The 9,146-nt window shown below is 33.3% G+C and overlaps 1 protein-coding gene across 1 annotated transcript in view; it reads left to right on the top strand.

Moving 5' to 3' along the window:
• The window catches only part of LOC106877934 (histone deacetylase 4), a 224,265-nt gene that overhangs the window by 193,823 nt on the left and 21,296 nt on the right, over positions 1-9,146 (top strand). The window lies entirely within an intron of this gene.

Raw genomic sequence — 9,146 nt, 5'->3', positions numbered from 1 at the left:
AAAGAGCCAAAATGATTCCTATACATATGTTTGTTTGTGGGTTAGCTCTTCAAACTGCTAAAATGTAAGAATTATTGCAAATGACAGGTGTCTTAAGTAATTTGAAGAGATCGGAATGATGTGAGAAAATTATAGATTAACTAAATCCATTTCTACTGTCTTTAAATGGAATTTTCTGTAAAATTGATTAGTCCAATACTGAGTGTGTGTGTGTGTGTGTGTGTGTGTGTGTGTGTGTATATATATATATATATATATATATAACCTTCTTGTATCTGAAATTTGCTTTAATATGTTAACAGTAAGTAGGAATCATATTCTATAAATCTTCATTAATGGTAAGCAAGATTTATTTACAATTATGACTTTGATGCAGACTACTCTAATATTTCTTCACTTAAATTAAACACCTTCACAAGAAACAAATTTGATGAGCCTGGTGTTGCCATCCGGTTTCACCAGTCCTCAGTCAAATCGTCCAACCCATGCTAGCATGGAAAGCGGACGTTAAACGATGATGATGATGATGATGATATATATATATATATATATATATAAAAACATAATGTCACAACCTTTCACATTCCCCTTCTTAAACATGACAACAGACAATACATATTTCACTTTAAAGACTATTTATTGAAGCAAGTTGAGAATAAATGTGTAACAATAAAGGAACTTAAATATCAGTAATAATCAAGTTATCTCAAGTTCAGTAGATATCATCAAAGCTTAATAAGGAAGTGAGTTCATTGGCCGACAGTAAAACAAATGACAAGGAAGAATACTTCACATGTACATTTGTTTAGATTTTTCAGATGCTTGCTTAAATAAAGAACTGCTTAATACACAAATGTATTTGTGAGCATCTGTGCAAATATATATATATATATATATATATATATATATATATATATGTATGTATATATATATATATGTGTGTGTGTGTGTAGGTACATTTGTGTGTGATGTGTATGTGTGTGTGTATATAATACAGTGTATTGTTTCATATGTGTTTGCTTTTTGTTTGGTGTTCTAGTTTGTGTGTTGGTGGACCCCACTTGTTAGTTTAAACTTTGTTAGTTATTCCCATTCCTGCAGATGAACACTTGTAGTTGTGTTTTATTACCCCAGGTTCAGTTTTGTAGTATTCCTTGTCAACCCACCCCCCTTCACTAGTACCTAGTAGTGTTCTTAGTTTGTTTTGTTTCTTTTTTGTTGTCAGTAAAATTTTTCATGCATGAATCTGTTTTATTTTAATGTTTAAGTGTTATACAGATTATTTAAGAAATAAATTACAATATTCTAGTATTTGAAAGTATTTCAGAAATATTTTAAATAGAAGAGAATAGGTAAGAGAGAAGTTCAGATAGATATGAAAAGAAAATTTAGTGTCACACTAGAATAGCTTGTCAATAGCAACATATTTCAAAATTGTTTGATTATTTTCTTCTATTTGAAAAGGAGAATCTTTTTCCAAAATATTATAAAATCATTAAGCAACCTGTGTAAAGTAATACACTATCTTTTCACTTTGTTTTCATTCGTTGACATACCCTGACATATTTTGCCTAACACCCCCACCTGCATTTAAAAAATTTGTTTAAAGTATTTATCTCATTTATTAAAAGTTTTAATTTTCAGATATCTGGGTAATTGATTTTAGATGAGCAATTGTTCACATTAATAGATTTAGTAATAAGCAATGTTTATTAAAAACAGAAATTGTTATAAATTTTTTTGAAATCTTAAAATTGTTTGATCTGAATCCAATTGAAGACCTTACTGGATATTTACTATTTCTAAGTGTTAAAAGATATTTGGTTTATTCTGTTTAAAATTTTTCCCCATCATTAGATCATCTTTCTTTATCTACAGTTTTAAGATTATTTTATGAGATGACAAGCACAAAATATTGCTAACCAATATTATTTTTAGAGAGATTGTTTTGTTATAGTTGTTTCTTTATCTTTTGGGCTGCCAACCAATATCACTTCCCTATGTTCGAATGGAATTTCCCAGAAACATGTGATTTTCTGCAGAACATTTACTTTTGGGTATTGGACTGAAAGTGACTAAAGGTTAATGCTTAATGTATCTTTGTCATTAATATACATCTTGTTTAGAAAATATATTCTTGCCTGAAAGCAGAGTCTTGGAGGAAATGGATTGAACTTTTATTTTCAGTTCAGTTCATATTCACAGAAGATTCCATTTATTCTTTGGATCCAGTGAAGTCATTTATTTTTAAGTTGTCCACTATTGCAAATGAAATGAATATGCCAAACAGCTAATTTTGCATTGTCCCAGACCTTTAGTTACCAAAAATGAAGTTGGAAGTCTTCAGTTTTTAGATGACAGTATATTGTTGGTCTCTTATTGATCCTGGAAGATTGAAAGGCAAGATTAAGACAAGTAGCATTTAAACTCAGACCTGTGATGTATTTAACTAGAAATTATAAATTGAAAACGGTCTAGTGCATGCCTAACATGTTATGGTAACTTTTCAACCTGGGAAATCTTGATAATTAATTATACAAATAAATTAAATAGATTTTGATATTCTTCTTCTGTTGGTGCAATGTATGGTGAGGTGTATGCAGTTGAGTATGTTTTTGTTTCTGGACAGTGGTTATGTTAACAGTATATGTTAGGCTGTCTTGTTTGGTCTCTGCAAATAACCACTTAGCAATTTGGGGTTTGAAATTAGGCACCTTAGTTTTAATTTTAAATTCCAAGACATTTTGTTTCTCTGCATAGTAGATTGTTGGGAGAAATAAAACTTAGATCTAAGTCATTTAAAGGTGTATCTTGTAGTGAATACAGCTACGAGGGGTTGTTGGAAAGTTCCTGGCTTTGGATAAAAGAAAATACAGGAGGATCAGTTAATTATGATTTTATACAATATGTTCCCCTCTCAGATTCACACACGTATTGCAGTGGTCCTTCAATTTTTCTAAATTCTATAAAAGAACTTGGAATGTTGTGCCTCCAACTAGGCCTTTTGCGATACTCTTAAAGTCAGAAACTTTTCAGCACCCCCATGTATATATGGCTTGCAATATAGGGAGTTAAAACTTTTTAGAGGGGTTAAAAGGCTGAATGTTTTAGGACCTAAACAATGTTGGTGGTCTTCAGACTGTGTTCCATCCTGTGTTGACCCAATATATTACAAGCTCTACTCTCTTCAAAATACACCAATAAACGATTTAGTTATATCTTTCTCAAGACCTCTACATATATATCTATATTTCTAACTGTAAGCAGATAGAATTGAACCAGCTTCTCTGTTGGACTCTAGAAAAACTGAAGCCTTAGCAAAAACCTGCCGTGTGTTGTTTACTTGATGTATGTCTGTACACCTTCCACCGTACATTTTGTGTCTGTGTTGACAACATTTCTAATTGGTTGTATCTTGTCAAGTCAATGCTCATCAATGTTTATTGTTGTTGTTGTACCTTTGGCCAAGACAGTTTAGGTTTGTTTCATTTATTCTATTTTAATATATCTTTTTTAATGAAGTTATTATGACATTTAGTTTTACAGCTTTCATTTCAATTACATTTCTGTTTTTATTCATTTTTTGAAATATATTTAAGATCCTTGTGAGCATGGCATTTATTGTTTCACTTATTGTGTGTTATTTTTCAACTCTAAATTTACTTGCATGGTCAAAAGCATGAAGCAGTGTGTGTGTGTGCGCGTGTGTGTGCATACCTGTATTTAGATTTGTGTGTAATTTATTTCATTGATGCTGTTGGATTAGCATGTTACAGAAAAGCTGCTTTTTTATTTCCTGTTCCAAGAATTTTGTTTTTATTTTTTGTCTTTTTTTTTTAGTGTTTTGCAAAACTGGCTCTGTTGCAGTATTGTGCCTGCTACTTTGTTTTAGAATTAAAAAAAAAAAAATCAGTTGAGTTTTCCTAAAGGTTAACTTACTTGCATGTCCCTAAAAATTTGCTAACATTGAATCTTGTTAAACAATCTCCAACTCCTCTGACCAATATTGCTGTTGTAGTACTTGACTCTGCATTATATACACCAAAAACATACACATGCACAGATGTGTGCACACACACACACACACACACACACACACCCACACGTGCATGAATGTGTACTTTTTTTTTTTCTATTGCAACTGTTGACTTGCAACAAAGTAAGAGAGGAATATTAAATCGTACCAATTCTTGTGAGCAGTGGTCAGTTGGCCTGCAAAACCTCTGCGTACAAACCTTTCCTCCAGACCAATCCAATCAGAAAGAATATCTGTTAGACTCTTCAGATTACATATTCCTTATATATGAGACTTGTTTCCTTGTCAGAAATAATGGTATGGGAAATATTAATAATAATAATCCTTTCTACTATAAGCACAAGGCCTGAAATTTGGGAGGAGGGGGCTAGTCGATTATATCAACCTCAGCGTTTAACTGGTACTTATTTTATTGACCCAGAGAGAATGGAAGGCAAAATCAACCTCAGCAGAATATGAACTCAGAATAATAATAAGAAGAATTTGAACTCAGAACATAAAAATGGATGAAATGCTGCTAAGCATTTTGTCCAGCGTAATAATAATAATAATAATAATAATAATGATAATGCATTCAAATTTTGGTCTAGAGGGTTAGTCAATTATACCAACTCCAGTATTTAACTGGTATTTTACCTTTAATTCTTCTTGGGTCAATAAAGTTAAGTTGACTCTGGCTGGAATTGAACTCCGAATGTAAAGAGCTGGAACAAACACCACAAGGTATTTTGTATAATGCTCTAATGCGTCTGTCAGTCTACCACCCTTATTTGTTTCTAATATAGGTACAAGCACTGAAATTTGAAAGAGGGGTTTGTCAGCAACACCAACTGGAGATGTATTTTATTGACCCTCGAAGAATAAAAGGCAGTCAACCTCACCACAGTTTGAACTCAGAATGCAGAAATCAGAGCTTAGGACAAAATGCCCTGCAATACTTCTAATCATCGATTCTGCTAATCTAAAAAAAAAAAATGATTTCAAATTTCAGCACAGGGCTTGAAATTTGGAGAGGACTAATCAATTACATCAACCCCAGGGCTCAACGGGTATTTATTTTATTGACCCCAAAAAGGACGAAAGGCAAAGTTCACCTTGGTGGCATTTGAACTCAAGAACGTAAAGACGAATGAAATGCTTGCTAAGCATTTTGCCTGGCATGCTAGTGATTCTGCCAACTCGCTGCCTTAACAATAATAATAATAATAATAAGAAGAAGAAGACGAGCATTCAGGGAGTGCAAACCTCTGCCAAGGCAATGCCAACGTCCTCTCGGCGATTATCCAGGGAGGATTTTTAAAATGAGTATATTTGAAATTAACTCAACTGCTCTCACAAACGGGAATACTAAAAATGAACCCAACTGCTCCCAAAAATTAAGTGAAAAAAAAGGTGTTAGTCTTTACCAAAATAGGAATTAAAACGAAAAAGAGTTCCTCTGGTGTGATATTGATGTTTAGCCTGTGATATTGTCTCTATTGTTATTTTGTAATGAGCTGCAAGATGTGTTGACTTTGAAATAATCTCAACCCCTGACAGTCTTTCAAATTATATTCCTTACTTCAGATTCATTGTTACGAAAGATTTTTTTTTTTTTATCATAATGAGAATTATCTGGATTATTGAACTGTTAAATCTATTTCTATTTAGATCATCCATTTTTGCTTTCACTCATTCATTTGGGCAGTTATTTGCTTTCGGACGGTGCATTTCATGGATGGTTGCACATTTCATTATTTTACAGTCCATTGCACAGTTATAGCTGTTCTAATCCATCAAGTTCTAGCAAATATTTTTTTTTTATTATTAATTTATAGAGGATGACTGTTCATGTCAGAGATTTATCAACAATCTTTTGATTCTTGACAAGTTGGATAAATTGATTTTTGTACATCTCTTGGGCATTACATTACATGTAAATATCCTTACTAAAGAAGTGGCCTGGACTCTATAGAAGAACTGTGTCACTTCTTAGACATTACCATATAATTTTACATCATCAATATAAAACATCATATTCTGAGGTGGTTTGCAAGGATAGAACAACTGCAGTTATTCCTGTGCCATACCATGAAGATTGCTAACCAGAACTGAAAGTGGTTTGTGATACAAGTGAAAGCCTGGCAACAAATGCACAATGTTCCAGATGTTTGAGTGTGAAGAAACAAAAGGAATTCCTGTTCGTTGAGATGAAAAACCAACCTTTAGCAATTTCTCAATAGAGGGCACTACTGCACCACTGCTATTAATAAGCAAGCAGCACAGCAACAGCACAATTTGGCTCTGTCAATGTGTTTATAGGAATATTTTTAGTTTAATCAAATGTTTAATAACATAGAAAATACTTGCAGTTGGTAAGTAGTGAAATAAGTCTTTGTAAGGGGCTGATTTCAGTTAACCCTAAAAAAACTACAGCAACAATTTCTCAACTAGCATCGTGGAAGATGCAGGGTTATTTTCGAGGAAGTTTTTTTTTCACAAACAAAAGTGCTTCTTCCATGCTGTAAAATACAATGATTTGTTTTGTGACTTTTAGGGTTGTTGTTGTTCCATAAAAAGGGCCCAACAGGTTTTAATAACTTCCTTAGTTTGGGGTTAGCACTTGACAGAAATAATAAAAGTAGTAAGAGCCAGATTTTTAAAAATAAACCATTCCCCTTATTTGTACATTGTTTACTGTTAGAATTCTGGTTCATTCTATTAGAATTAAATGAATGTTTCACTTTTGTTTGTTTGCCATTTTCTCCATTCAAAGTAGCTGTTCTGTCTCCAAGAAGAAGTGTTATAAAGCATTATTTTCTTTATCATTTAATTGGTTCTCAAACACAGACGAACCATCTTCCTATGATTTGACATCTTATCATTGTTTTGATATGATTTCAGTATCTCGATAACAGTTGGCAGACTCACGGCTATTTAATTTACAGTTCTAGAGCTTTGATGTTGCCTCTATCCTTTCTTAATTAGATAAATTATACCTTTAATAAGTTGACTTGGTATTTCAGTTCATAAATGAAGATATTATTGAAAGCACTTGTGAGATACTTAATGCAAACTGCATTTTGGTTCTGTCCAGATATTTGGAATTTTGTGAGGTTTTTCTTTTCTTTAGACATGTGAAGGCAGCTGATTTAATCTTTTGAAAGATTCCTTACCAGTTCTGTGTCTAGCTTTTCTGTTTCAGTTTGTGACTACTATGTTTATTTTAGCAGATCTCTCTCTCTCTCTCTCTCTCTCTCTCTCTCTCTCTCTCTCTCTCTTTCTTTCTTTCTTTCTTTCTTTCTTTCTGGAACTTGTCAACTAATGTTTCAACTTGCATTTTACCAATGTTTAGCGCTGTATAAATATTAGGTTTGACAACGTTTTGTTTTGTCAGAAAAAATGTTAAACACTTGTTGCAGTATTTTAGTTCATAGCTTTTTTTGCTTGGATTCGGTGTTTGGATTATTGGTTTTCTTAAACGTATCTATGTTCCATTTGATTGTAGACTTCCATTATGGTTGTGTTAATATTTGTTTTGCTCTTCACTAAATTTCACAGTTTCTATAATTACAAAAGTTGCCAGTTTCTGTGTATGAGGTTAGTTTCAAAGTTATTTTGTTTACCATTTTCAGAATTGAGTTCTTTAGGTTTTTGCTTTCGACTTGGTTTTAAAACATTGAAACAAATTGCACTTAGGTCTGTCTGTCTTTTGAACCAACAATAAGCTTTTGATCATTAATTGCTGGCATCTGGTGGGAATTTTTTCATTGCTTTTGGAATCTTTTTGGTTCTTAAATTATAAATCTTTTGTTATATTTCTTCTTAATCACTTGTCATTTAAACAAATACAGTTTTCACCTCCCACTGTTGGGATATTTTCTTAACTGTAAAGAAGTTTTGATGAGGTTGTGTGTTAAGGAGCGCAGGTTTGGCTGTGTGGTAAGAAGCTTGCTTCCCAACCACATAGTTCCAGGTTCAATCCCACTGTGTGGTACCTTGGGCAAGTGTCTTCTACTATAACCTCAGGAGTGGATTTGGTAAACACAAACTGAAAGAAGCCTGTCATATATATATATATCATTGTATATATGTGTGGTTGTGTCTGTGTGTATTTGTCCCCTATCACCGGTGTTGGTGTGTTTACATTCCTGTAACTTAGCGATTTGGCAAAAGAGAGAGATAGAAAAAGGCTTACTAAATCCTTTCAAGGCAGTGCCCCAGCATGACCACAGTCAAACAAGTAAAATGTAAGATAAAGGACTATGATAGACAAGAATGTTAAACTACGTTTAATGTTAATATAAAGTATATATTTCTTTGTTGGACCCCACTCTGTGAGGGCAGCGGGTGGGGGTGGGGGCAGCTGGCAGAAACTTTATCACATCAAGCTAAATACTTGGCAGCATCTTTTCCAGTTCTTTACATTCTGAGTTCAAATCCTGTCAAGGTCGACTTTGCTTTTCACCTTTTTAGAGTTGATGAAATTATTATGTTAAGTGCTGGGGTCAATGTAACCAGCTTACCTGCTCCCCACCTGAAATAACTGGCCTTGTGCCAAAATTTGAAACCATTATTATTATTTAAAAGCTATTACATGCTAATACAATTACCAGGAATGTTATTCTGACGATTGGTGACAATAAAATCTCCTTAAATCTCAAGAATCTTTCTAAAGGTTCTCTCGCAGAATGGCACCCGTTCACTTTTCCTGCAGGTTACAGTATATATATCTCAATATGAAAATCCTTTGGCCCCTTTGGTTGCAGTTTGGGCTCCTTGTGCCAAGGAACAATTTCCACACAAGGAAACATCATCATCAGCAGCAACAACAACAACATCATGGCAAGCAGGCAGTATTGTTGCTACGCAGGGTAAAATGCGTAGCAGCATCTCTTCCAGTTCTTTGTTCTGGGTTCAAATCCTGCTGTAGTTGACATTGCCTTTCATCCTTTCAAGGTCAACAAAATAAGTACCAGTTACATACTGGGGGTGGGGGCAGTCTAATCAACTATACATGCTTCTCCGAAATTGCTGACCTTATGCCAAAATTTGAGAGCATTGTTGTTGTTGTCATCATCATCATCATTATTATTATTATTATTATTATTATTATTATTATTATTATTAT

Source organism: Octopus bimaculoides, chromosome 10 (assembly GCF_001194135.2).
Source record: "Octopus bimaculoides isolate UCB-OBI-ISO-001 chromosome 10, ASM119413v2, whole genome shotgun sequence".
Classification (NCBI taxonomy): Eukaryota; Metazoa; Mollusca; class Cephalopoda; order Octopoda; family Octopodidae; genus Octopus; species Octopus bimaculoides.
The sequence above is the reverse complement of the archived record's forward strand: the minus strand, read 5'-3'. Positions and strand labels throughout refer to the sequence as shown.